General features: G+C 51.1%; 1 protein-coding gene across 1 annotated transcript in view; it reads right to left on the bottom strand.

The window, feature by feature from the left end:
* The window catches only part of PLXNA4 (plexin A4), a 427,871-nt gene extending 401,350 nt beyond the window's left edge, over positions 1–26,521 (bottom strand). Inside the window, exon 1 of the mRNA XM_072764009.1 lies at positions 26,388–26,521. The gene's annotated coding sequence lies outside the window, so the exon portion shown is untranslated. The remainder of the gene's footprint in view (positions 1–26,387) is intronic.
* Positions 26,522–27,600: the final 1,079 nt, after the last annotated feature.

Genomic DNA, 27,600 nt, shown 5'->3' with positions numbered 1-27,600 from the left:
CACACAGGCCCCGGGGAGTCTGAGCGTGAGCACATCTAATGCTGTCGAACAAAACGTGAAACCGAAGAAAACACCCAGCCAAACAGAGCCCTTTGAATTGGTGGCTTCGCTCCAGGGCCGCGGATGGGGACAGCGTGAAGAGAGACAAAGCCTCGCTTTGGAAAGACTCAAAGGAGTTTCTAGGAATGCCACGTCCCAAATCCGGTGGGGTTTGTGAGGGGTTTGGAGAGGCCTGCGCGTTGAACAGCCCTTAGTTGTCATAGTAGGAAGTGGAGTTCTAGACTCACCCAGCCCCGTCTTCAATCAAATTAAATCCTAACACAAAATTAATTCAAAGTTGAGTTGAATTCTAACTTCAAGATGACTGAGAAAGGATTTTTATGATAAGCTGACGAGCCTAGGATGATTTTAAATGCATGTGAGGTCTTGTTTTTTGTTTTGTTTTTTTTAACGTCCCATCATTTTGTCCACTTCTGGGGGGTTTTGCTTGGCAGGAAGCATCCAGAAACGGGGGTGCATAACCTGGAGATAGATTACCCTGAGGACAATGGGGGAGCCCCTGGATGGATGCCAGGCAGTTCGGGTTCTGCTCCCACCACTCATCCCAGAAACACCTGTTCTGACTCAGAACTGGCCATGTTCTCACCAAAGACCAAGACCAAGAATTCTGTTGTATTTTCCAAAAGATATACAACCTAACTCTTTGACCTGGGGCTCAAAACACCAGTGTTTTTCCTAATTTGTATGATTAAAATTGCCATCACACCCAAAGAAACTGGAATCCCAGGCAACCTAGTCACCCCATTCACAAACCATGTAGTAACGACTCTTTCCCTCTGAGATGTCTCAGGCAGAGACAGCTTGTAGTTCAGCCACTAGAAATGACTCCGAACTTGGCTGTGCGTGAGAATCACCTTAGGGGCTTTATAAAACACCTCAACCCCAACAACTTTGTTATATTCGGTCCCTCCTAAGATTTCTGAAACCTGGAAGCACATATACTGGAAAAACCTTCTAAGTGAATAGACACTAAATACCACAGGGAGTAGATTCCTTGATTCTGACCCTTTGCCTGAACCACTATCCACTTTGGTGTTCTAGAGCGTGGTAAAGTACATCGACTGCAGGGAGATGTCCTCAGCAGTCCTGCAAACCGCTATTTGGGTTAAGTTACGACGACATAGTTAAGATTCCCTGGGTTTTTGTTTGTTTGATTGTTTATTGAGCAGCATGAAGCAGCTGGGATTTTTGTTTCCTAAAATGATTTTCAAATGCTCAGCTAGTTTTGGGGAAGGGATATGTGAGTTCCAGTTTGAGCGTGAGGTAGAAAAAGGAGTTGCTGGAGAAGACAGAACAGGTGAGCAGGTGCTCCCTTTACCAGGAGGAGAGGCTGAGCCCAGATCCAGGTGTGGCTTGGGGCACTGCCCCAGACTTCGGAAAGCATGCCGGTGCTGGACAACCTTATTCTTCCCTTGTTGTTCCGTTGGTGCCTTAGGCCATTCTCCACCCCTGTACCCATCAGGGAGGCATCCCCTGAAGGAAGTGGACATTCCCTAGGAAGAAAATGAGGGCTGGACTGTGGGGGTTCAATGGGAGTTTAGAGCACCCCCAGCCCAGAGCATGGCGCTGAGCCTACCCTGTCCAGATGTCCAGAAAGGAGTCAGGAGGCCCGCGGCTCCGCGGTGAATCAGGGTAAGCACCCTCTATGTTACTCTCCTGTTCCCTTCCTTAATCTCACCCATCAGTAAGGTTAATTCAGAGTTTGGCCTCCCTTCTCTTGCCAAGAGGGATGTGGCTGCTTGGATACGTGGGGAGCACAGCAACAGGGAGTCGGTCAGCACTTCTTGAGCTGCAGGAGGCAATTACTACACGCTTAAAGAGGTTCTGAGTACAGCTCGTTGATTTAAAAAAAATCATCGTAATTTAGATTTTAACCAAAATATGACTTTATTTTGTATTCAGAAGGCACTGAATCCTGCTGTACACAATCACCTCCCTTTGCCGCCAAGGTTTCCATGAGACCCACTGGGAGGAGGAAGGAGATAGTCTAGGTCCGCTGCCCATCCACACCCCCCCAAATCCACTTTGGCCGAGGGCTCAAGTAAATCACACTCCCACCAGGCCGCAATGACCACATCTCTGCCTAGCCCCTCTCCGCTGGCCTCCAGGTCACTTGCATACCATACCCAGCACGTGTCCGGTCAATGCCCACGGGACCTCAAACTCAGCTCACCAAAGCCCAGTCCCTCCACTTCTACACCTGCTCCTTCTGCATTCTCTCCCTTTGTCGGTACAGCACCACCCTCATGGTCTGTAAGCCCCCTCATCCAATTACCATCACGACCTGCTCATCAACCTCTGACCCATTTCTAGATGCTTCCTCCCTTCCCTCCCCTTCCTTCCGATGCCTTCACCTCTTCCCACATTGCAGTGCCGGCCCCTAACTGACTCCCTGACGCGGCTTCATTCTCCTCTGTGCCACCCACCATACCCCCGAGACTGTGATCTTTCTAAAAAGTAAATCAAGTCAGGTTACCTTCCTTGCCAAATGTACATTCTACACTCGTACCTTATTTTGCCTTCCCACCCCCACCCTATTCGCATTCACCTCCCTCCTCCAGGAGACTACTGACATCCAAGTATTCTCCCACAAGTTTCTCCACACACAGAGAATCAAACACACACAGAGTTATATTCCACACACTTTTCTCCCTCAACAGTACCTCATCGAAACGCTCGAGATCACCTGGTTTAGCTGTGACCATATTTGGGGATGGCTGTATAATAACCCATGGTGTGGCTGCACCACAATTTATCCAGCCATTCCCCTATTGGTGGGCATTCTCTTTAGTCCGCTCCAAGACTGATTCTGTTATAAACATCCTTGCACACACATCCTCACATATCAGTACTATTATTTCCATGAGCTATATCCTTAGGAGCAGGAATTATTGTTTTATTAGATGTTGCCAAACTGCTATGTGCATTTTTGTTGCCTTCTTCAGTGGGGCCCAGCTGACTCACAGCACAATTACTGCCACCTTCCTAAGTGACCTTAACCCATGACAGTAGTCTAGTAGGCACTCCCTCTTACCAAGGGAGGGCATCGCTAGGAAGCCAGGGTGTGTATGGTCTAAGCTGTAAGTGAGATGAAGGATGCCAGAACTATACACTAAGCTGCCCTGGGCTTTGGGGAAAAGGCAGGAGGCCACCATCACTGGAGAAAAGCAGAAGAGAGGGGCTCACACCATAATAATGGTACCCTTGGCCAAGACTCACTCTCATAACACTGGGGACATTGGGGGCATGAAAGATAGATAATGCTGAATCTTCTCAAAACTCCTCTTTCCAAATCAATCCATCGCATAATAACATGATTCCCCAGCAGCTCCCAACATCCCATACACTTTACACTGCCTTCCTCTCTGTAACAAAGATACCATTCAGTCCCTACCCAAGGAGCCCAGCACCTAGCCAACTGCAGGGAAAATATTCCCCCAGAGACTTCTGAAACACAAATCTATTCCCTTGGGATCTTATGAATTTCTCTCCTACTTGCTTTTTTTTTTCTTTTTCAATTTGCAGCTCTTTTTTGTTATCCACAAAGTCTAGAAAATACCTCTCAGGAAGTCTTTCTTGATCTAAGGTATGTACACGCTCTCTCTCTCTCTCTCTCCTGGATTAGCAGTGTCCTGCAGGCTTTCTAGGCACTCTTCTGTCTCTGCGCTGGTCCGCAGCTATGCTTTGCTCCTGTATAGAAAGAGACTTGGCGTCCGGTCCCAGTGCCGATGGGCTTGAGGACAGTGAGCCCAGTCCCCACACCAGCAACGTAACTTCCTTCACACATTTTCTCTTTCTTCCTCTCCTGGCCGGGTGCAGAAGGGTCAGTAGGGAACTGGGAAGCCCCAGGGGCGATGAAGCCACAAGGTGGAAGGAACCTGGCTTCCTGAGTGACTGCATGGAGCAAGGCTCCCCTCTTGTACTGATATCACACTGCAATGTGTGAACCCCCTGGTACTGTACATTATAGAACTAGCCAACTCTGATGAGAACACCTCTCATAAGCAACTCAACAACAAATAGAACAAGACTTTAACAGGAAAGTAATATTCAACCATTCATACATTTTTTATTCCAAACGCCCAGACAGTCTTGCAGGCAGAGTAGTGAGTGTGCCTCACTTGTTTCTACCACAACGGCCAACCATCCTCATATGCATCCAAGTTGTGCGTAGGCCAGCCCTGCACCCTCTCAGTGGCCCCTCCTCCCCCAGCTTCTCTACCCAAAATGCTGAGCGCGGGGGATCACTGAAGGAAAGTGCAATATGATTCTAAGTGTCACCTTTCAAAGAGCGTTAGCGACTGTCAGCGAAAGTGATTTAAACCCTGGAAAAACCCTCGTGTCCTTTTAACATCCAAAACTAATCCTCTTCACACCAGACATCAATGTTAAATAAACAGAAATTTCCATTAACCTGCACCTCTGTACATTTATTTTTAAAAAGTGGTGTCACTCTCCTTTAAATGAACATACTAATTAGCGTATTAATAAATAGCTGAATGGAATCAATGAGACATGTAATCAAGGTCTGACCAGGAGTCGGGCCAGGTTGAAGCGGGTAGGGTGGGGAGGGAGGGAAGAGAGGGAAAAGAATCTTATTAGCGGGTCTGCTGAGGAGGAAAACGTAGAATCAATGCCCCACATGCAATTGAGATGCGTCGACGGCACATGTAGCGCTCAGGGCTCACTCTGCCTCCCAGTCTTGCACAGGAGAGCTCCTGATGGGAGTTAATGTGACTAGCAGAGAGGATGTTAATTGGAGCTGGAAAAGCCATTCAGAGAGCCTGTGTCCAGATCACAGCTGGCAAACTTCCCCAGGACATTGGTGCTCGAGATCAAACTCCTAGACCTTTCCTTACAAGCCTAGAAAGGAACAAGCTAAGAGGGTTGACTTTGCTCTCAGCAAATACTCGCTCTAAGAAAGAAGCCACCATGAGAGTTGTTTGTTTGAGGTTCAGGCCCCTTCAGAAGTCCTGGGCCATAAAGGGGAGCTAGGAGGACCCCTGCCCCAAGAGATGGGGCACTGGGCACCACCATGGGGATGGGAATGGGCAGGCCTGCTCCTCCATCAGCTCCCCAATTCCTGCGGCACGCTTCCTAGCAGAAAGGCTCCAGACGGTGGGAAGAGGCAAGCATGATGATTCCAGCTGAAGGGGTGATCTGATGACCCGCCCCCTACCCCCCACCCCTACTGCCACCACCACTACCACCCCCACCATCTTGGAGCTCAGGCCAGCACTGATATACCAGCTGTGCTTCCTCCACCTGGAGACACACTCCCCTTGGGCTCCAAATCTCTGACCTAAGGAAAACTGGGGCTTTATCTCCCTGGAGATTAAGATCAGGAGTAAGGCCTCAGTGCCTTCCCTGATGCCAGCTAAGTGACACCAGTGGAAGCTCTGTTAAAAGGAAAGAGACTCTAACAGGAGATCTTGCCTTGGGTCTGGCACAGCCCATCATAAGCTGCCTGAGGGTGGTCTTGCCAGGAGTCAGGGGATTGGCTTGTTGTTAGCCCTTGGCCTATGATTCTGGGGTGCTCTGGGGCCCTCATGGCATGAAAAAGAAGCTCTCTAATTGTGGTTCCTGAACAAGCCAGTCGCCCAGGGTATACCTCACAGGCAGAAACCCTGCTGCTCTGAATACCTATCTCCAGCACCCACATCCGCACCCGGATGATCTAGACACAGAGATGCATCCTGAGGTCTGTTTCTGCTAGCCCCAGGTGTGGCCTGTGACCTGCTCACCCTGAGGTCAGCATTTCCTGGAATGACAGAGAGGAGACAGATGAAAGGAAGTGTGGGGACAGGGGGACCAGCAGCTCTCATCACCCTTGAGCTATTTTCCACATTAATACTGATGATGGTTTGCCCCAGGAGACACATAACACTGCTGGAAGGATCTCCACATTCCCCCAGGCCTCCCCAGACCCATCAGAAAAGCCAAAGAGTGACAGCCATCAGCTCAGGAGCAGAGCTTCCTGACAAATCCACAAATGAAATGCGAAGGAAGGGCCAGAGACACAGCATCTCCAGGCCCAAAGTGAATCACAGACACATAGAGCTAGTGTTCGGGGGCCTTTCTGTCTGGTTTGAGAAGCTCTAGAGAAGTCTCCCTGTGCCAACCAACATCTTACCCCCTCCACCGAATGCCTTAAATGTCACCTCTGGAACTTGTTTCTTTGGGTCAAGCATTATGCTCTCTCCTCCAACAGCTCCCTTCTTGGTACTACTCCTCCATCACCTCCCCTTCCCTGTGGCCAAGGGAACTCTGAGGACAGCACTAACACAGAAGAAGGGAGAGAGGACAATCAACAGGGTCCCCACTGGTCTATAGGACTACTTGGGGAGAATTAGGGAAAGCTATCCTCTCTTATCTGCCAAGCTTGGTGGGCAGAAGGCATGTTGTAGGAAGAAAAAAAGCAACTCTCTCCCAGCAAGGAGATGCAGCAGGGCTTGGGCAATAGAACATGGGCAGGATGCCAGCTTTCACTCACCCCTGACTCAAGGGGACACAAAATACTGTGGCTAGCGCCAGAGGCCCTGGCCCTAAAGAAAGAAAAGGAGAGGCAGAAAGGAAGTACCTTCACGCTGAATGGAGAGCTTAGGAAAAACTCAACTACTTCCCAATTTTGTTCAAAGATACCCTTTGAAAATTAGATAGTAGAGATAGATAGATACGTGTATACATATATATGTATAGAGATAGATGTCTATCTCTATACATAAATATATAAATTTATATCACATATTAATGTTTAATTTTACATCATATATTTATATATAATATATTCCATATATATACATTAATAAGTAGATATAATAACTATTTTCAAACCAAAACTACCAGGAGACACGGTCGGTCCGTCTATGGCATGGAACAGCTGAAGTGAAGGCTGTTCTAAATCCTGAGGCTGTCGTCCCCCTAGAAGGGCTGAAGAGCAGAGGACGGCTGTGATGGTGCCGGCGAGGTGCCTCCCTTCCTTCAGGGGACAGCGGAGGAGCCGTAAGTCTCTCCGAGGTGTGCTTGCAGCAGAAGGGCCGTCTCATTCAGAGCTGGCCTAAGCTCAGCTCCCCAAGGCCCCATCATCACCAAAATACACGGACGGACTGCCAGTCCCTAGACTCCCCACGCCATCAGCCCCCTCTGCAGTGGCTCATCAGCTTTCTCCACAGACACCCAGTGGTTCCCTCCTCTCAGCCAGAGCGTTGCTGGGAATAATGCAACGTTTCAAGCTTAATGGTTTGTCATCATGCTTAGATTTTACTGATTCTGGAGCAGAGGTATTGGGCCCGCTCTAACGAACCACGGTGCCAAAGGACTCTGATTGGAGAGCGGGACACCCACAGCGTAAACTCTGCAGAAGAATCCCAGAGGCCCTTACCATCTCATTTAAGGCTATCATGCCAGGAAACAAGTGAAACTGAAGTGGGACTGAAGACAGGTGAGATGGGCTGTCTTCATAAATCTCCCCCATTGGATGCAGGCAAGTATATCCAGGTGGTCGATGCCATGCATACTCAAACCCCTCTTATAGAGTCTGGTGGACCATGTCAGCTTTATGACTTTGTTGCCGACAAACATTAGCAACTGCTTCAGCCTGCAGTGCTTGACATGAGAAGCAGGTAGGTGCTAGGCAACAGTTACCTGCTAATGGTTAATCCTAGCCATGAGTTAAAGCCGAGAGTCTTCTACTTGCTTCTCCCTTAAAACAAATCTAGGGTGCTGGGTGGTAAACTTAAAAGAACCAGCAACCATCACCACTGCCTGGCAAGGAAAACACATTATCTAAGCTATCACTGGAGGTCCTATAAAAACAACGTATGTTTACACGTGTGCCCTGGTAAAGAAGATGCTGTACTATGCACAGATTAGATATACAAACACAGCTGTTAAATCTAAACTCCAAGCAAGTGCTGGATCTTCCAGAAATGAAGGAATCCCTGCATAGATTTTTAAGTCTTTTTTTTAAAAGAGTTCATCCTTAGGGAAAAGGCAGCCCCTTCTCTTCTTGTCTTCCCATTTGCTTGTAGAACCTCGAGGCAATAGGCCCACAGAAGCCCAGCATTCAAAACAGATGTGACTATTTATAAACCAAGAAAATCCAAGTGTTTTAATCGAATTGCAAAGTGCTAAGAAATTACAACTAACACGTTTTAGGTATCTGAAGAGCAGACCAGAATTTTACACAATATTATGCCTCCATTTATTGAGCACTTAATATGAGCCAAGCAGTGTGTATTTTACCACTTAATTGTTACAGTAACCCTGTCATGTATTCTCTTACCTTTTTAATGATAAGGAAACTGAACATCAGAGAGGATAGGTCATGCCCAAGGTCACACAGCCAAGAAGCCAGGGTTTCATGATGTCTGCAACTTACTTTAAACTACTTAAGCTTAAACAGTGTGCTATAATGTGTGAGAGTTAGTTCTAATCTACACCCAAGGATGGTTAGTCAACATCTGAAGTGCTGTCATCAAAAAGGCACACACCAGGGTTGGTGAGTTGGCTTTTGATAGACTCACATCAGAGTTCACCCAAGTGTTTCAACTATACTATCTTGATCAGCACTACTGGGTTTACTAAAGAGCAATAAGAGATGTTAGAAATAATTTTTCAGTGGGAAATTAAGTGGTGTCAAAGATAGATGATCGGTTAGAAATACTGTCCAGGAATCTCTGCCCTGTGGGCACAAAAATCTGGCAAGCCCAGAGCATTTTTGGCTCTGTTTTCAGTCTAGGGCTCCCATTGGGTCTATGTTTCATCCTTCAAAAGATTCTGAATTCCGATACCACTAGAAAGTGAGCTGAAACCTAAAACCAAAATACTGTTGCATCTGCTTCAAATAAACCTTCCATCAAATAAACTTGTCTGGGTAATTATAATGGACTGAAGGTTTGTTTATTCCTGAATTCATGCCACTAGGATAGCATTAGGAGGTAGGGCCCTTGGAAAGTAATTAGGTCATGCAGGTGGAGCCCTCCTGCAAATGAGATTAGTGTCCTTATGAAAAGAGTATCCCTCTCTGCCTCTCCCTCTCAGATACAGTGAGAAGATGGTTGGTCATCTGTAAACCAGGAAGAGGGTCTTTACCAAGAACCCAACCATGCTGGCACCTTGATCTTAGACTTTCAGGCTCCAGATCTATGAGAAATAATGTTTATTGTTTAAGCTGCCCTGTCTATTATATTCTGTTACAACAGCCCGAACTAGACAGTCATTATGTCAGGGCTTCCCAAACTTTCTCATTTCCTGGAACACATAGGAAATGATAATATTTGTACTACCTCGTGGAGCCAGGGCTGGCCTAGGGCTCTAGAGGCTACATGCCCTATGTGTCTGCCCTCAGGTTTCAGGCACTTACTGTCCCTGACACATTAGTTAAAACAGAAGATCAGGTCTTCACTGAGCTTTGAGAACAGGTTATGTGACTGGTACTGTGTAGTCACATGACACATTGATATATAGTAGAATTGAGTGTGACACCTGATTTGTTTGGAAGCCTGTGGAGACGCCTACAGCTCTCACCTACCTATAGTCATTAGATATTGAGCCCCCAAATAATCTGATCACTGGGAATGGCCAAGTTGGTGTAGGCCAGGTTACAATGCCAGGTCTGTCTGCCTCCAATGTCTATGCTGGGTCCTGGATGCCCCACTGCTTCTTTGGCCCGAAGTAGATTAATCAATTTTTTTTTTCCCGTCAAACCTATAAGGGAAGCTCTCCAGGAAATGCCAGGCTAAAGGGTTCTGTCCTTGGTGCTATGCTGTTTCACATTTTTATCAGTAATTTGAATAAAGAATGAGAGTCACACTTCTCAAATTAGTGGATGACAAGTTCCAGGACTTGTGAAGGTCAGATGAGATACTATGAGAGAAGTCATGTTATTGTAAGTCTTTATCCACTGATGATAGTTCAAAACTATCCTAGCAGACTAGAACAGGATCCAAACTGGACCCCGGAATGAAATTTACCATGGTAAGAACATGTTCAAAACTTAAGTTTCAAAAAAGTATTAATTAATAAAGTTCCAAATGGCAGAAGCTCATGCAAAATATACACAAAATGAGCATGGAAGGAGTTTAGAGACCCAATGGTTACAAACCAGCGGTGGGATGGGGCTGGCCTGAGTGCTTCAGGGCACCTGTGCCCAACAACCCAGATGCACATAGGAACCCACCCTGGGCTTTGCTGCTCCCGCCTCCTGCAGACTCTGACTTTCTCCAAAGTCGGATGTGGACTCAGGCCTAACTGTGCCATGAGCAGCAATGAAGTCGAGGTCCACATGGAAAGTAAGAGAGAAAGCCCTCCATCATTGTTCCCAAAGCCAGGGTGTTCCCACCCCCTGCAAAGAGGTCCACCTTGCCAGCAAAGCCCACATGTGTGGCTCAGAGAAAAGAGGCAGAAGGAGGATTGATAAAAGCCTGAACTGTAAGATTTTCTTACAGGCAAGCAACTACAGAGGGGCAGCCATTTGTGCTCCTCGATAAAAATCTCCTCGAATTGCACTTTGATGTTATCATTTGTATTTTTTCACCTTTGTGAAACCTCAGAACCTTCTGGCCAAAGACAAGAACTCAGCCAAGTTTGCATTTTGGAGAGGAAGTTAGAGCTGTTTCTCTGTGCCTCCCATCCATATGCTAAGTCTGTGGTCGAGACTCCAACTCAGTAGATGCTCGTTCGCAATCGTAGGGCAATGACAACGAAATAAAAGACTCAACATCAGCACACAGCCGTCAGTGCGTGCAGACTTTCCCCTTAATGCTACTTCCTGATTCCGGTGGATTTGTCGTGGTCTCAGTACGTGTGATCCCCGCTGCTGCCTGACCATTCAAGCACGCTTGTTTTTAAGCTCAGAAAACCAAATTTAAGGTGGGGATCTAGAGAAGACAATCAAACCACCCTAATATTGGGTCCAAAGGGAACTGCACGTATGTTTAAAACACGTGTGCCTTAACTGTATGTGTGTCTTTGCCTTCAAAGCTTGCGATGAAGTGAGAATACGAGATATAAATGCTAAAAACACGAGTCAATAGATCATAGGTTACAAATAAGTTCTCGGCAGCTTGAATTTGCAGTTTCTAGGTATACTGATGTCTTGACACAAAAATACTTAGACCTAGCTAACATGTGGAATGCGAACAAGGCTACTTGAAAAATTTGTCAGCTGGTTAAACCTCTTCTGGGCCTACAGACTTTTTTTTTAATTTGCAAATATAAATTTTGGAATGAATACGCCATTCTTTCAAAACAATACATGCTGACGAAATGTGGTCTGACAGTTTAGGAAGTTAGTTTCTCTATTTGGCCATGTGATGTCCCTAAAGCTTTTAACGTGAGCTCTCTTGAACAATCGGAATATGGCCATCACCAAAGTAAAGCATGAGGGCTTCTATGGCATCCAGATCCTATAGGCAAAGAACATACCATTTCACTCAATAATGACAACCATACATACAAAGACAGGCTTTCCAGAATGTTTGATTTGTCTACTTATAAAGTATTTGCCAGGAAGCATTCGGTCTTGCTGGCATCAACTCAGGGAGGGAGGAATGAAGATGAGATTGAGTTGCGGCCACTTCTTCATGAAGTTAGTCCTGGGTTTGGCAAGGCTTGCTCTCTCCCACCTCCCCCACCACCCAGCCCTGGGCTGTCAACAGCCAATTTGACACTATGCACTCTGTCAGCACCTCGAGTGTCTGCACCTGTCTTAGATCTTCTCCTCTGAGCAAGCTGCTTGGAGGACATCTGATAAGCAGTAGGCAGCTTGGGGAGTCTCTACAGCAAAATCCAAAAGGAGAAGCAGTGGGGGTCCCCTACCTTTGTCTCTCAGGCTCTGGGGCAGCCTTTGAGAGGACTTGGCTCCCCATTCCTGAACACGGCCCCCTCCTCCATTGGCATCGGCCACTGGCCACAAGCACAGCCCAGAGTGGTGTCAACAACTTTATTTTGGTCCCAACCACAGATCAATGTGGTTAGATCATTTCCCTTCTTAGGACTCCAGGCCCAGCTCTCTGCCCCCTACTAGGGAAATAAGTTGCCACCAGATAAACTGGGGGAAACTGCCGAGTTCCCCGAGACAGAAAGTGCAGCTATGTGAATCTATTCTGTACTGAGTGGAGCCAACAAAATGCAGGATGGCTGGCCGCCGGGGCAGGAGGAGGGAAGCGCAGAAAGCCCGTCCTCTCTGTGGGGCCCTCGGAAGGTTAGAGCTCAAACTACCTACCCGGGTCCCATTCCCATTCCCTATCAGAGTCCACCAGCCACTTTTATTAGCAGCTCTGAGACACCAAGGAGCCATCCGGAGAAGAGAGGAGATGCAGTTTCACTTGAAACCAAGCTGCCAATTTGCAGTTGAAGACACTCTTTGGGGCTGGAAGCTCCGAGTTCCTATTTTGCAGGCCCAGTGGAAACTGTGTCCATGCTACTTGGACACCGCATCCCGTCCGGGGACCACTACTTCATCTTCCCCACAAGCCTGGAGGCCTTCCACAGCAGCACAGAGGAGCCGGGGCAGAGGCAGGGGGTTGAAAGGGTCTGGGTAGGGTTGAAGGAGTTGCGTATTTTCTCTCCACACTCTGCTCAAACTAAATGGCCTGTGTTCTAAAGTTTCCATAGTACAAACATGCTGATAGAGCACCGAGAGACTAACGTGTTCACCACCAGCCCCTTCTGCATCTGCTGTGATGAGTAAGGCTCCAGAATCACAGAACTTCCCCGTAGAATGCAAAGTGCTCCACGCTGATACCTCAGCTCATTTTCTCCACTGTGTGTTGGAGGGAGGGGCCAGCATCGCGGCTGGAGTAGCCACTAGGTACTAGGCTGCTGGTATTTTAATTCAGGTACCTTCACCACAAATGTGTGAGGCAAAGGTGTGACGACGGGGAGTGGAATCTGTGGCTCCCCAGAGAGGGGCCGCCACATCTAACAGCATCCGAATAACAGCACTGCTTCTCATGAACCAAGTGAACCAACTGTACATTCTTTGGGCCAAGCAAAACCTTTCCACCTGTGGGCCGGACCCGTACAGACCGCTCCGATGTGCAGACAGACAAGACATGATTTCTGAAGGGCAAAGTCAGCATTTTCCTTTATTTGTTAAGATTTTATTTATTTGACAGTAGGTCAAAATTTTCATTGCCATCTCTGCTCCTGGTGGAGCTCATTGTAGCAGCTCCTGCTGTTTCGAGTGTGTACACATTAAAAATGAGGTGCACACCCCAAGAAAGGGAACCAGTGTTGCCCAGCACAAAGGCCTAGTCATTCTCCATCACCCAAATTCTGCCTTTATCCTGAGCTTGCTTGGTAATATTTTGTGTAGGACTCAGCCTCCAGGTACGACTGTTTTCCCACTGGAAACGAGTGGAGATCTCCCATGGCAAAGTGAGGACCTGGGGGTTTTCAGAACAATCTCATGCAAAAAGTGCCAGAGAGTATCTTTAATTTGAAGCATGAACCACTTGGAAAATGCAAAAATCCATGTATATGTGTCTTCTTGCTTCCTTACCGAGCTTCCAGCAGATCCCCAAGTAAAGCAAGTATAAAACTGGGGTGAGTAGCACCCTACATGGGGGCACTGAGATGAAGCTGCCAGGGAACAAGGGTCCTATGTCTGCTGGCCTCCTTCTCGATTATACCCAAAGTCCCATATGCATCTCAATCCACCATGTCCAGAAAACAACACATCCTCCTTCCTCACCACTTCCCCTCAACCAAGTGTGGGTCTGGAAATGGTGTCACCTCCCACCTACGAGGCCTCCCATAGCCCCCTTTGCTTGCTCCCTACTGCCTCACCGCCATACCCCATCTGTCAATTCAAACTCCTATGTGCCTCTCGGATTCGTCCATTTCTCCCCTCTGCCACTGCCTTTGATCAGCCCTCCCTTGTGCCCCCATAACTACTCTCACACTTCCACCTCCAATTCTTTCTCTTTGCTGCCCCCACAGTGATTTTTCTACCAGGGAAACCTTGTTTCTCTTACCTGAGAATCCCTAAGGCCTTGCCACTGCCTACAGGACACTGGTGCTGGCCCAGGCTGCACCCATGTTTGCATCGTGCCCCACCTCCCACCCCTGCCTTGCACTACTGCAGGGGGACGGTGCCGTGTGAGTTCACCCCCATGCCTTGACCATGCTACTTCCTGTACCTGGTACCTCTTCCTCATAGGTTCATGCGGCCAATCCCACGCACCCCTCGTCCTTCTCCAGGACACCTTCTCCATGTCCTGCCTTTGATAACTGGATGGGTGCCCCATCTTGCATGTTTTCAGGATGCCGTCTGTGTACACAGATGTCCCTTGTATGTTGGGTTTAAATTATTGATAGACAAGGGCGCTGTGACCACACCAAGCTGTGAGCTCCCCAACGACGGAAACCATTTTGCTTCCATACAACCAAGCTTTTGCACAGTCATAGCACATAGTAGGCATTCAGTAAATATTGACTGAACTGCCTGCCTGATCAATCAACTTGTTGGGTAAACATTACTTAACATCACATCTACCTCTCCAACTAAAACACGTAAATATATACAGAAAAAGCAAAGTGAAAGGTGAGCATCAAGAGAAATCACAACCCCTTTTCTTTCTGCATAGTCCTGACCTAAACTACTACTACTAGAATGAGGTGTCCCCTCCTTCCTGGGCCTCCGCACTCCTGCAGTAACCATCCCCTCCCCTGGTCTCCTGCTTTTGCACGTACATCCTCCTTTCAGACTCTGCAGGTTGCTTTCATTAGCTCAGCTCAGCAAGCTCGCAGGAGCTGGTTCGAGTGTAATGGTGAGAGGCCAGAGCTTAGACTTCACTCTCTCTCCTTCCTGATTTTCTCTGACCTTGCATGCGAATACAATCTTCTGCTGCTCACCTGGTCCTTTAATACAGATGGCCACCTTCATCTTCGCCTCCTGAGCTTCAGCTCGGGAACAGCAAGGGCTTACTCTAGCTATAAAGGAAGAGAAATTGAGGCCTAGCCCAGAGAGGGAACTCGCTGGAAGAGAGTCAGCAGGCCTAGGATTAGAAGCTGGGTCTCCCTATTCCCTGCCCGGCACATAATACTTCTTCAATTGCTCTGAAAATGAAAACCTCAGGATTATTTTGCAGGAGAGGAAAAAAATAGGCCTTGAGAAGCTGTAGCCACATTTTTGACAAGCTCCATTCAGAGGGCACCGTAACTTACATAAATGATTTCCTATTACACTGCAATTGTCACTGCAACATGACAGTCTTGCAGTTTCCTTGAAGTGTTCTCTTTGTTGTTTTTCTGTACAGATCCCCCAGAAAGAAGAATCAAATATGGTCCGAGCAGGAAAACAAATCACATGACACCTGCAGACCCAGATTCCCCTTCTGCATGGCTCCTCCTGAGAAGGACCAAAGAGAATGCAGTGAATGAACACCCTGGGCCTGAGCCCTCTCCCACCTGCCCAGTTCCTAGAGCTCTGTCGTGTCCCCGCAAATAGGATTCCTTTTCAAAAAAAAATGAAAGCCAACAGTTTATGAAGAAGAAATGAAGTGGCAATTTCCCAGCATGGCTGGGAATCAATACAGGCTGTTGCCAGGGTTTTCCTTTCAAAGGGTGACTGCTACACTTCTCTAAAGTCAAGAGTGACAGAGCTCCAGTGCTTGACTTACAACTGCTTCATCATAGCAAGATATTTTTAATTTAAAACTCACTGCAGTTGGGTTCGAACTCAGCTGGGACTTGATTTATTGTTAATTCATTTCTCCGATTCCTATAATTCTCAACTCAGTCACCAAACAGTTTAATGCTGATAGAATCACCAGTGCAATGCTTCATGAATGGGCGTCAGGGGAATTTTGTTAGTAAGTGTGTGTTAGCAACTGTTATTCACTTTGCAAAGGAGCACCATGCTTGAGCAAAGCATGGCTGAAGCCTTGTAGTTGGGCACGTGGGTCACCCGCCTGGTGTCCCCAGGTGATCCAAATCCAAACATCATTGAGGTGATAGCCCACTCCCACCCCCACCCCAACACACACACATACACACACACACACACACACCATTACCTATGTAAGATAAGTGCCAGGCACTGAAATGCTGCCCATGGGAAATGCCTAACTCTGCTCTCTGGGTCACTACACAACAGTAGAAACCATGGATTTATAGTCTAATTAGAAACCTTCAGCCTCTCTGGGGTAGCAAAGTTTCTTCCTTAAGAGAATATTTTTTTGTTTCAACTATCCAAAATTTAGGGAGCTATGTCTTAATAACTCAAGCCTTCTTTGTTAATGCAGAACATTTCTCCTCTTATTGGATAAAAGTAGCCGAGAAAACTATATGGAGACGGTAAATGTCATTACTCACATGTTATACAAACATCCATCTCGATCTATCATGTGCGACCGAAAAGTGCTCCTTGTCAAAAACATTTCCACACACCGGTCGGAGCCACAATCAAGCTCCTTAAAACGGTTTCTTTAGAAAATGTGCATCTGAAGACACTATGGTCACCAACATCTCATAACAATTCACAGCCATTTCTGACATTCTCAAAAGCAAATGGCAAGGAGTGGAAGAAGGCAGCCCCTCTGAAAGCTGGACCTCAAAAGTCCCCCCGTGTAACAATTTGGTAGACTCATTCTCCTGTTTCTTCCCCTCCAGACCAAACTCAAACCCAAAAGCTCTCACTTGAAGGCCAGCATCTCCCCCAAATGCTTTCTGTCCAACACTGTTTTGTTTTGTTTTGTTTTGTTTGTGAATCTTAAATTATTATTATTTCTTCCTGTCGCTTACACCCAAGGTGGAGCAGAGGAGAGGAGGGAAGAGGAGAGGCGGAATCACCTCTCCACTCCAATCACTGAGTAAGGAAGCCGCAAAGGGGAGAGGGGGGGGGTCACATTGTCCTCACTCTGTGGGGCTAGGCCCCTGGTCTCCCCAGCCCCAGGCTCCCCCAGCCCCTGAAATGCTAAGATGAGGCCCAAGGCAATGGGACCTCCCCCAACCCCAATATATTACATCATCACTTTTTAAATAAATACAGGGACTGGCCCCGCTACCCCCTCCCTGTGACGCCCACCCTCACTACTGGGGGCACCTGGGCAGCTGTGCAAATGGGCATGAGGGTGCATGGGAGGAAGGGAGAGCACCCGGCCCCTTAGCCTGCCCCTGCTAAGGAGGGGGAGGGGCCGCCAGGCCAGGGAGGGGGATGGTGCAAGGCACTATTCCAGGAGTTGTTGATTGGCTTAAATACCTACCACCAAATAAGCTGAAAAACGGTTGGCTAAGAATAACTGAACAGGTGTGTCTACAGCGGGACTCCTATGCCTTTAATGTACATCTCGAATCTCCAAGAGGAGGACAGAGCATCAGGTGTTTGTAAGGCTTACTTGGCCACAGATGTTTTTTTCCATGGAGGAACTAGTCTTTGGAATGATTTGGGAAGTGCAGTCTGGTCATCCCTCCCAAACTCCTGGCACCTAAAACCACAATGGGTTTTACATGGAAAGCAAGAGTTCGATTCCATGTGTGTCAATGTCAATAGACCACCTGCCCCTGAACCACCAGAACCCAGGACGCTCTACGGTGACTGATGGGTTTGGCCAGCACTCGTTCGTCCTCGTTTGTCTTACCCTTTGTAATAGCCACCTGCCCTGATGTGGGTCAACCCTGCCCCTGCCAGAGAGCAGGCACTCGCCATAGCAGCTGGTTCACCAGCCTCTAGTTCTGTCTTTATAGGCCATTCATCTCCCCCTTCTCCTGCTCCATTTATTCATTCTATTTACTCAGCAAATATTTATTGATTGCTTCCAGTATGATAGGCCCTAGGTGGAGCACCAAGTACACAAGAAAAGTAAGAATTGGTACCTCTCGTCTATAGACGTAAGGAAATAAACAATTTCAATGCTATTGTCATCATCACTACTGCTAGCAGCAGCTTCTTTACCATTATTTAAAAGTATGAATTAAGTTCTGATTACACAAGAGACACTTCAACCAGAGGCTGGGCCTGACCCTCGGGAGCCAGAAATCTCAGGCAGACATGCTAATGCAGACACATGTCTCGAAGTCAGTGAGTTGGCTCACATCAATCAGCGGTTAGAGGCAAGTGCATTTAGGGAAGAAAGACAGGGGTCAGTATCTAATGGTGAAGAGAGCGGGGAAAGAGGTCACAAGCACAGCCCAACCATCATTCCTTTGCTCCACCTGACCCTGGAGGGGCTTCAAAACACAGGAGTTGTAAAAAGGAAGGGGTGCTGGCTGGATGTGATGACTTATACAAAGTATTTTATGCAAAAATGCCCCCTTTTTGTCTTAGATTTCAATATTTACAATATTTCTTAAAACCAAGAGAAAGGCAGAGGTCGGTTGCCTCTGACCGCAGCTTCCAAGCAGCTATGCCCCTCAGCCGACACACAGAAGTTTCTGAGGTATCCACACATGGCCGTGTGGAAGGCACTCCTTTGGCGAATAAGCTCTAAATGTCAGGAAAGCCTCTTGAGACCTAACTGGAACCTGTTCTTAATGCAGCTCCTACTGGAGGCTTACACTGTGTGGACGGCCATCGTGGCCATGGGGTCATGACTTCTGAGGGCTGAATGATGCCTCACTGGAGCAGTCTGTTCTAGCTGATTCTATTCTAAAGATATGATATGTTTCTTATATGGAAACAAGTAGCCCAGACCCCCAATTTATGTTGCCACCCAGGTCTTCCCTGAAACCCCACCCTCACCCCCAATGCTGTGTCTTCAGCCAGTTGTCGCACTTCTAGCCTGAGTGGCCTCAGGAACACCTCACACGACTCCTAAGGTTCTCGAAAGCTTTCTTCCTTCCAGGCAAAGGCCAGGCTCCAGGAGGCCCATGGTGAGAGGAGCCCCAGAAGCCCCAGCCTATGGGCCTGACCATGGACAGCTCTGGTTTGCGCAAGCATCACAACCCCAAAGTGGGTGGGAGTCCCTGCCTCAAGGGGGGACTGGTGCCCAAGGGGCTGCAGCTCACAAGAAGGGCCCAGCACAGTGCTGACTGTGCCTGCCCTCCAGACCCTTCTGAGACTGTGTTCCCATCAGGCTTCTCTAGGTAATGAGCCACCTGTTGTGCTTCCACAGGACTCTCTAGCTGGCTCGGTGATGCATTCTTTGTACATTTGTCATTTCTGTTCCTTCCCTACATCTCCCCCCTTTTTCCTTGCTGCTCTGGGATTTCCCCCCTCAACAAAGTGTTCCCACATCAGCTTTTGCCTCAGCCTCTGTTTTCCAGGGAGGCCAGGCCAAAACCAGGGGTGAGGGTCAGACAAACCAAAAGTGCAAGGCTCTGGGCCCTTCCATAGCTTCGAGCAGAACAGTCCTTCTTGCATCTGTCCTGTGTGTTAGAATCTCATGTAAAATTTCATCTGAATAAAGAACTCCACCACATACATATTAAAATATGTTTACAGGGCCACCTGGGTGGCTCAACGGTTGAGCGCCTGCCTTTGGCACAGGACGTGATCCTGGAGACCTGGGATCAAGTCCCACATCGGGCTCCCTGCATGGAGCCTGCTTCTCCCTCTGCCTGGGTCTATGCCTCTCTCTCTCTCTCTCTCTCTCTCTCTCTCTCTTTCTCTCTCTCGAATAAATAAATAAAATCTTTTAAAATAAAATAAAATGTTTACAATCACCAATCTGGACCAAGCCCCTCATTTTATCACTGGTGATCCTGAAGCATAAGGTGATTTTTCCCAAGACCCCCTAGCTGGTAAGTGACAGAGCTACATCTATGTGCCTCTAAAACCGAACTTTTCCCACAACACCAGTGGTTTTTAACCAGGGAAACATACCAGAACCATTGAGGAACCTGAGAAAATATACACCTGTCTGGACCTCACTCCTGCCTAAGAACCTCCCTGCCATCTTGGGAGGACAAGGGGCAAACACTGGGCCTGGAGTTCGACTATCTGCTCATCTGGCAAAATTCTGCTTGAAACCCTAGTATCCACTTAATCACCAGAACCCAGTTCTTAGTGTCTATAGCATGAATGCTCTGTTGAAATGTTCATTGTAGGATCCATGGAATCCATCCCTTTATTCAGTTAAGAATAGCAAAATAAAATGCTTAGTCTTAGGTCAGCCTTTTTCCATGGATTCTCAGGGCCGCTACCCAGTATATCTGCCAATGGTGGTTTTACTATCCAAGTTAGTATGTTTAAAGGCTCTGAGAAGCCCTGCAACAAGGAACTCTAGCTCTGCTTTACACACTCAGGGTTTCCCCAACTTTGGCCGTGGTAACTTTTGCGTATGCAATACCTATTCACTCCCACAGAATATACTTTGGGAGACGCTGCTCTATTTTAGGTTTACCTTCAGGAAGCAGATCTGAGATGGAGAGGGAGAAAAAGAACTGTAGCTCTGTCTGCAAGGTTAGCTGACACTCTACGTAGGTCAGTTCAACGACACTTCCTGGTGGCTGCAGCCCTGACATGTTCTCCTCTCATTGTCTCCTCCCGCCATAAGAGGGGAAACAGCCAACTCTGCTCTTCTTACTTTCCCTCTTGTCCTCTGGGCCAAAGCCAAGGAACGGTTTGTTGGGCCTCCAGCTCCAGACCTCACACCACCAGGAGGCAAATCCAGCTGTGCTCATCTGGGACAAGTGCAATGAGAATGAGAGACATAAAGCTGATATTGAGCAAAGACCAGGAAAGCCTTTGAACTGCCATGGCTTTCCTCTCGTAGGGACCCAGTACACGCCTGCCCTCCTCTACTGCTTCTCTCCACATGCTTCCTAATGAAAATACTCTTCCCCAGAAGACCTCAGAATTGATTCCATGGGTCTACATTCAGCGCATTGACTGCAGAGGTGACGTCCTCTTAGCTAGTGATCTGTTTTTGTGTTGGAGTGACAAAACATTCCAAAATCCAATTTGCTGTTGTGAATCCTGGTTCGTGGAGAAGGCATCGTGGCGAGGGAGAGGGCGAGTCAAGCTCAGCTGGCAAGGAGAGGGAGCCGAAGAAATCACATGCACCTGTTGATGCAGGTCCAAGCACGACTCCAGGGACGCCAGTTCCAGCCACGCCTACTGTTGCTCCAGATGGGAGGTGACAAAGCAGAAACTTCTGCTCACCTCGAGGCGTAGAGAAGAAGCCAAAGAAAGTGAAGGCTAAAAGTTTATCTTTGGAGGGAAAAACTAACCAAACAACTAACTGCAAGAGTATCACCTGTGGCTATTCCCTAAAATGTTAAGGTGAGGCTAGAGAGACCAAGTCAGGCAACTGAGGCTTGGCTTCAGGATGGGAGAGCACCAAGCCAGGTCTACAGGCTCCATCAGGGCCTCCCAGCCCCCACCTCTCAGGACCTGGAAGACATTCCTAACAAAGTATTCCACTCACACTAAGTGCACAGGATGACTTTCCCCACACGCAGCCATTGGCACCAACCTCCAGTGAATCTCTGCTCCCACTATTATATGGCCCAGGCGCCCAGTGTGACCTGATGCCCACAGGCCAAGATTCCTTCCCTGGCTTTCCAAGATTCTCCAGCTTCCAAAATCTAGAACTCTAGGGCTCATGAATGAGTGAACCGAAAAGTCCCTACCACGGGCATCCTTGCCCAAGAGTGAAGAGACCATCCGCCATGTAGTGTCCTGGAGCCTCAGGCATTCCCTCTCCATCCCTACGCAATCAAAATGAGAATAAACAGTCCCCCACCCTGCTGGATGCTTTGAAGGATTAAATGAGAGAGTGGTATTTGTACACCATCAGCAAATTTGAAGCCCTTACTAGAGACAACTGGATGCCCACCAGCACAAGACTCAGAGCTGCATAGAGTCAAAAGCACAGGTGAGGGCTGCACTCATTCACTCCTCCTTAGTTTTTCCCAGGGAGAAATGGGAGTTGCCAAAAGAGGCAAGAGTCACCCTCAGAAACTGAGCACTCTGCTAGAACGATCCGTGCAATTTCACAACTCACCAACAGTCAGAGATAAGGCCGTCCCACTTGATGAATGGGGAAATCGAGAGTGGAAGAATAAATAGCTTCACCCAGGGTCACAGACTTGTCCCAGGAAGAAACCACATATTCTCTGCGCCCTCAGCATACTCTCCCACAAACCTCCCCAGGGTGGCAACACGCTCCTCACAGGTCTCCTACGGAGGCAGACAGCTCAGCGAGAAGGACCGAGGTCAGTGTGCTTAGGGTTGAGAGGTGGCTCCACCACCCACCAACTGTATGATCCTGGACAAAGTCCTTAACCTCAGGCACCTCGGTTTGCTCATGCAGGAAATGGGGGGGAATAACTCAGTTCCTGCCTCTCTGGGTAGTTTCGTGGAGGAGATGGGCCAACCTGTATAAACCACTTAAATGATGGCTCCTCCAAGTCAGTGCTGAATAAATATTAGCCACCACCATCATCACTGATGATCATTCCTTTCCCTTCTGCTATTTTCACAAGGGCAAATACTAATGTCCACACAGCCTCTTCCCTGGGGAGGGTGATGCCACATGATCGTAAGGACAGGGGTCTGGGGGGCTGGCACAGACTCCTGCAGGGACTCAGGAAGCTTTTCTCCCAGGCTGCCTCATATCAAGCAGAGAAGCCACCTCGTCCTTCTGGAACAAGGCCTCTGCTCTGGGAATCAGAACCTCCTGCCTGCCTTCACTTTTAAGACCCATCTCCTAACACTTAGTAGCAGATCCCCCTTCTGTGTCCCTGACTCGACTCCACCTGCCTGCCACAACTGGGATGCTCCAGCCTGGACAGTGAGGAGAGAGGCAAGAGTGAATAAGTGGGGGGGGGGATGGTGGGGATGGGGTGGGAGGTCAGGGTCAGGAGCAGCAGGAGGGGGCAGGGGGCAGCTTCCAAAAAGGTAGTGTCTGCATGGGCCAAGCATTGCTCAGTGGAGCCTATAGGGCAATTACCCTAATCATGTGCATCTCCCCAACAGCCGTTTGATTTATTAGCGCGACGTCTTTTTAGAATGCCGCTCTTAAATATAAATAACACTTAATCATCCAGCTGTCGTTAAATTCATGTTATATTGATTTCTTGGAGTGCCACAAATTTGAGGGCGAACGCGCTGTCGGATGTGCACACAAAGCTAAGAGGTGAATGAGCCAGTTGTGGGGGGAAAGGGAAGCAGGAAGGGGGGCATCAGGGCAAGGAAATGAGCCCTGTTCTGCTGCCCCAGGATCTGAACCAGCTTCACGTCGCCGGCCGCTGGACACAGACAAGAAGAGGCCAGCGGAGCCTAAAAGAGAAGGGCACATCTGTCGCACAGACTAAGCACAGCGTGGATCACGGGCTGGTTTTCCGGAGGGCCATCCCCGCCCATCACGGAGCCACTCCAACAGGTCTCTCAGGTGGCATTGTCTGCACGGTGCCTTCTCCTAGTAAGCATGGGGAGACGCGCTGAGAAATGCCCTCTAGCCAGCTGGGAGGACAGAGATTGGCCGCCTGTTTCTTTGCATCCAAGCCTGGTGATAACTAGGAGCTAAGAGCAGTTCATCAGCCCGCCCCCTCAGCTCTCTCCCCACTTCAGGACTGTTGCCTCCCTAGAAAGCCCCCACTCTATTCCCGATTCCCGATTCCCGGCAGCCCTCATTGTGATTATCAGGATCAGGAGGCCCAGTGTAGGCAGACTCTGCCTCGCAGATCCCCCCCCTCCCCCGGTCTGCAGGGAGCAGCAGCAGCAGCCACGGAGAGGCGCAGAGCAGAAAGGAAACAAGTTGGCGGCCTCAGATTCCTCTGGAAATGTGGAAATGTTTGCCGGAGCATCGGGGTGGGAGGGCATCCAGGACCAGGCTGGGGGAGGACAGAGGCGAGCCTGCAAGTGAACACCAGATTGGGCCTGAAGGAATAGCACCCCTGGGCAGCCCACGCTCTCCAAGGAGCCCCTAGAGCTCAGCCTTGCAGCAGCGAGGGGCTGCTGAAAAGAAGCACTCAGGGTTCCAGCTTCTCTGGTATGACTCCCTTCCGCATGCGAAGACCCTAGAGAACTTAAAAGGAACGCCACAGAGGGGTGGTAGAGAGAGTGTGACAACGTGACATGCTCCAGGGCTCAGCAAGAGAGCCAGGAAAAAATTAGATGATGTACACCCAGCTTTACACAGATGTTAATTAATGCCTGCTTTGCCCTAGAAACCAAATTGGTACCTAATGCTAAGTGCAGAAAGTGTGGGGATTTTTTTGAACCCATGTTTAAAAATGTTTAGGTTATAACTAGCATGATGACTGCTGGCTTTGCATTAAAATGATGGATCCTAAGGCTACAAGACGGGAGGGGTGGGGGGAAGCAGGGAAGGGAGCAAGAGGTCTGGGCCGAAGATAGGCAGACGGTTCGGGAAGCTCTGCACACCATCTTTTGCCTCTTGGAGGTCTCGGGAGAGAATGTTTACCTGGGAGCCACCCACTGGTGCCGGAGCTCACTATTTCTTTTGAAAACCATGTGCTCCTCTACGCATACGCGGGACCTCCCTGTCCACGCACTCAGAGGGCATGCGTGTGGGAATGATCCAGTTCTGCCGGGAAATGATTCAGTTCCAGCGGTGGGTCTTGCTGTCACACACTGGACGAGCCGAACACATTGGGCTAGGCTCTCTGAGAAACCACGCATATACCTGCGTGTGTGTACACACACACCATTCTTAAAAAAAAGAAAATGATGTTCCTTCCCCCTACTGGGTTCTCCCCACTGGGAGAGCTTTGCTGTATTCCATCTACCCTTTCCAATCAATCAAAGGGCAGTTCACACAGCACACAGCAGGAATACAATCTGCCCCCAGGGGCGTCTGCTGTTCTCCTCCCCAGCCTGGCTGAGACCTTTGCGGGAGCTGGCAAAGTTTGAAAACAGCAGAGATGGGGGTGCGGGAGAGAGCCCTTTATTTCAGCACCCATCTTCAGGATTTCCAGCATCAACCAAATCTTGTGCCCAACACTGAGGCCCCTTGTTCGAAAGGATGTTGACTCCTTTCTCCTCATGTTCTGGAAGACTCCCAACATATTTTTCCCACTGGGGAGTTTGTAGGACACTCTGAACACATGATCTCGCATAAAGGGTACAAGTTCATCCCATCTCTTGCCAGGCTGCCCGACAAGCTACCCCCAAAAGGGACAGCTATGGGGAAACACAGGACCCTGCTCTATTTACATGCAACTGCAAAATAATGTTTTACTTGGATCTCACGTCCTTCCCCCTACAACAACTGAGCCCAAATGAAATGCTCTTTGACCCCCAAATGGAAACCGCCAAAAAGCCCTTCTGGAGCTCCAACCACCTCCTACCTCCACCAGAAAAAGTTTGAAAAATGAGCAGCCTGTGCAATCTCAGTCGGCACGAAAAGGAAAGGAGAAGCTTCGGGGAGACAGAACCTTGACCCTCGGGCTTCTGGAGAGTGGTTCCTACCCTGTCGGGAGCAGCCTGGCTCTGGGGAACACTGGCAAGCCCAAGGATGCCTGGTCCCCTTATGGGGGGCATTGCCGAGGGAGTGACGGGAGAGGCCACCCTCGTGCCTTCCAGCGCTACAGCCTGCTCCCGACCCCTTCCCGGTCGGTTTCTCAGACACACACCTCCGAAGGCGGGTGGCAGGTGTAAGCCAGAGGCACAGGCAAAGCAGCCCCCGCTTCCCCGCCCGGCGGAGAGGGAAGGGTCGAGAGGCGAAGAGGGCACCCGAGCCCGTGTCCCTGGGTCCTGGGCCTGCTGGTGCCGAGGGATTGCAGAGGCCAGTAGGTCGTACGTCTTGCTGGAGGACCCGGAGCCCACGCACCCTCCCTGGACCAGCGACACCCCGTATGCGACGCTGAAGCCCCTTCCTGCCTGAAATCCCGGCGCATTCGCGGGGAAGCGGTGCGGCGCCTCGGCACGGCGTGTGCTGCCTCTTACTGGGGAGGCGCAGGGCCCGGTCCACCCGCACCGCCCGCAGAGCCGCAGCCCGTCGGCCGCGGTGCCCCCCCCCCCCGCGCGGGGCCGACCCGCTCTGCCAACGTCTGCCCGAGCGTCCGTGGGTCCGTCTCCCGCTGAACCCCCAGCGCGTCCAGCGGCCTCGGAGCGGAGATGCGCCGGGCGGGTCTCCCCCAGGCCCCTCGCTCCCGGCTTGGAAGCGGCTGGGATGCCCGGGGGGGGGGGGGCACTGAGAGATCGCTCCCTCGGCCCCCGCGGTGGGGGGGGGCCGTACGCCGCATCCCACCCCGGGGTCCTGGGCGGCACAGCTGGGGGTCCGGATCCCCGGCGGAGAGGGCACAGGGGAGATGCCCCCTCGGTCGGGCCGCGCCGCACCGGGCGGGCGTCCAGGCGGGACGTGGGCAGGTGCGTGTGCGCGGCGAGGGCCAGTGTGTGGCCGCGTGTGCGCGCGGGTGTGTGCGTGCGGCGGGCTGGCCCGGGCCGCGCATCCCCGCCGGCTCCTTACCTGCAGGCGCCGCGTCCGCCTCCTTCAGCGGGAGCGCCGCAGCCACACTGCGGAGGAGCCCGGCCCGGCCCCGCGCGGACAGACGCCCGCCGAGGCGCGGGACCCGGGGCGGGCACGGCGGGCGCAGGGGGTCGCAGCCTGCGGGGCCGGGCAGCTCCCCCGGCGGCGCCCGAGCGGGGCGGGGGCTCCAACGAAGAGGTCGCGCGCGGATGCGATGCGGGCGCCGCTGCCTCCACCGGCGGGGCCGGGCCGGGCCGGGGCGCGGGCGGCGGCGGCGGCTCTCGGGGCTGCGGCTGCGGCGGCGCGGCTGCCCCCGCCGTCCCCACCCGCGGGCCGAGTGTCCTTGGTGCCGAGCGGGCGCGGCGCCGTCACTCCGCGCCGCCCATGCTCGCCCGGTCGGGCCGCTGCCGGGGCGCGGCGAGGGCGCGGGGGACCCCCCCGGGCAGCGGCGGCCGCCCCCCGGCTGCCCCCGGCCCGCGCCGCCGCCGCCCCCGCCCCCGCCCCCGCCCCCGCCCCCGCCGGGGGACCGGCCGGGCAGGGCCGCGGGCCCGGGGCTGGGGGGCCGCGGGGGCCGCGGGCTGCTCCCCGGGGAGGCGCGGGGCTGCGGCGGGGGCGGCGGCGCCGGGCGCTGCGGCGGCGGAGAGCGCGGCCGCGGGCCGAGCCGGGCCTCCCGGGCGCGCCCCCGGCCCCCCGGGCGGGCCGCTCGCAAAGTTTGCAGGGGGCAGGGAGCGGGGCCGCCGCTGGCTCGGCCGCCGCCGGAGCTCCCGGGCTGCCTGCTGCCGCCGCGGCTCGCTGCTGCTGTGCATTGAAGCCCGGCCAAGCGCTGCAAAACTCCAGCTGCCTGGCGCTCTCTGGGCCCTCCTCTCCTCCCTCCGCCCTCCCTGCTCCGCGGCCTCCCCCCTCCCTCCCTCGCCTCCGCCCCTCCCCCCGCCGCCGCCGCCGCCGCCGCCGCCGCTCCCTCTCTGGCTCGCCCGGGCTGGCTCGGAGCTCGCGGCTGACACCCAGACCGTCGGAGCGCGGCCGGCAGAGGGGGCAGGGGCGCCGCCCCCGGGCCCGGGCCCGCGCCCCCCGCCCCCCGCGCCCCCCGCGCGGACCTTCGGCGCCCCTGCCCGGAGCGGCGCGGGCCGGAGGGGGGCGGGGCGGGGGGGGCAGGGGCGCGGGGGGCGGGCGGGGGCGCGCGCTCGGAAGGGGCCACGCTCAGCCTCCTGGGGCG

This window comes from Vulpes vulpes, chromosome 7 (genome assembly GCF_048418805.1).
Source record: "Vulpes vulpes isolate BD-2025 chromosome 7, VulVul3, whole genome shotgun sequence".
Lineage (NCBI taxonomy): Eukaryota > Metazoa > Chordata > Mammalia > Carnivora > Canidae > Vulpes > Vulpes vulpes.
This window is presented reverse-complemented; position numbering and strand designations above follow the sequence as displayed.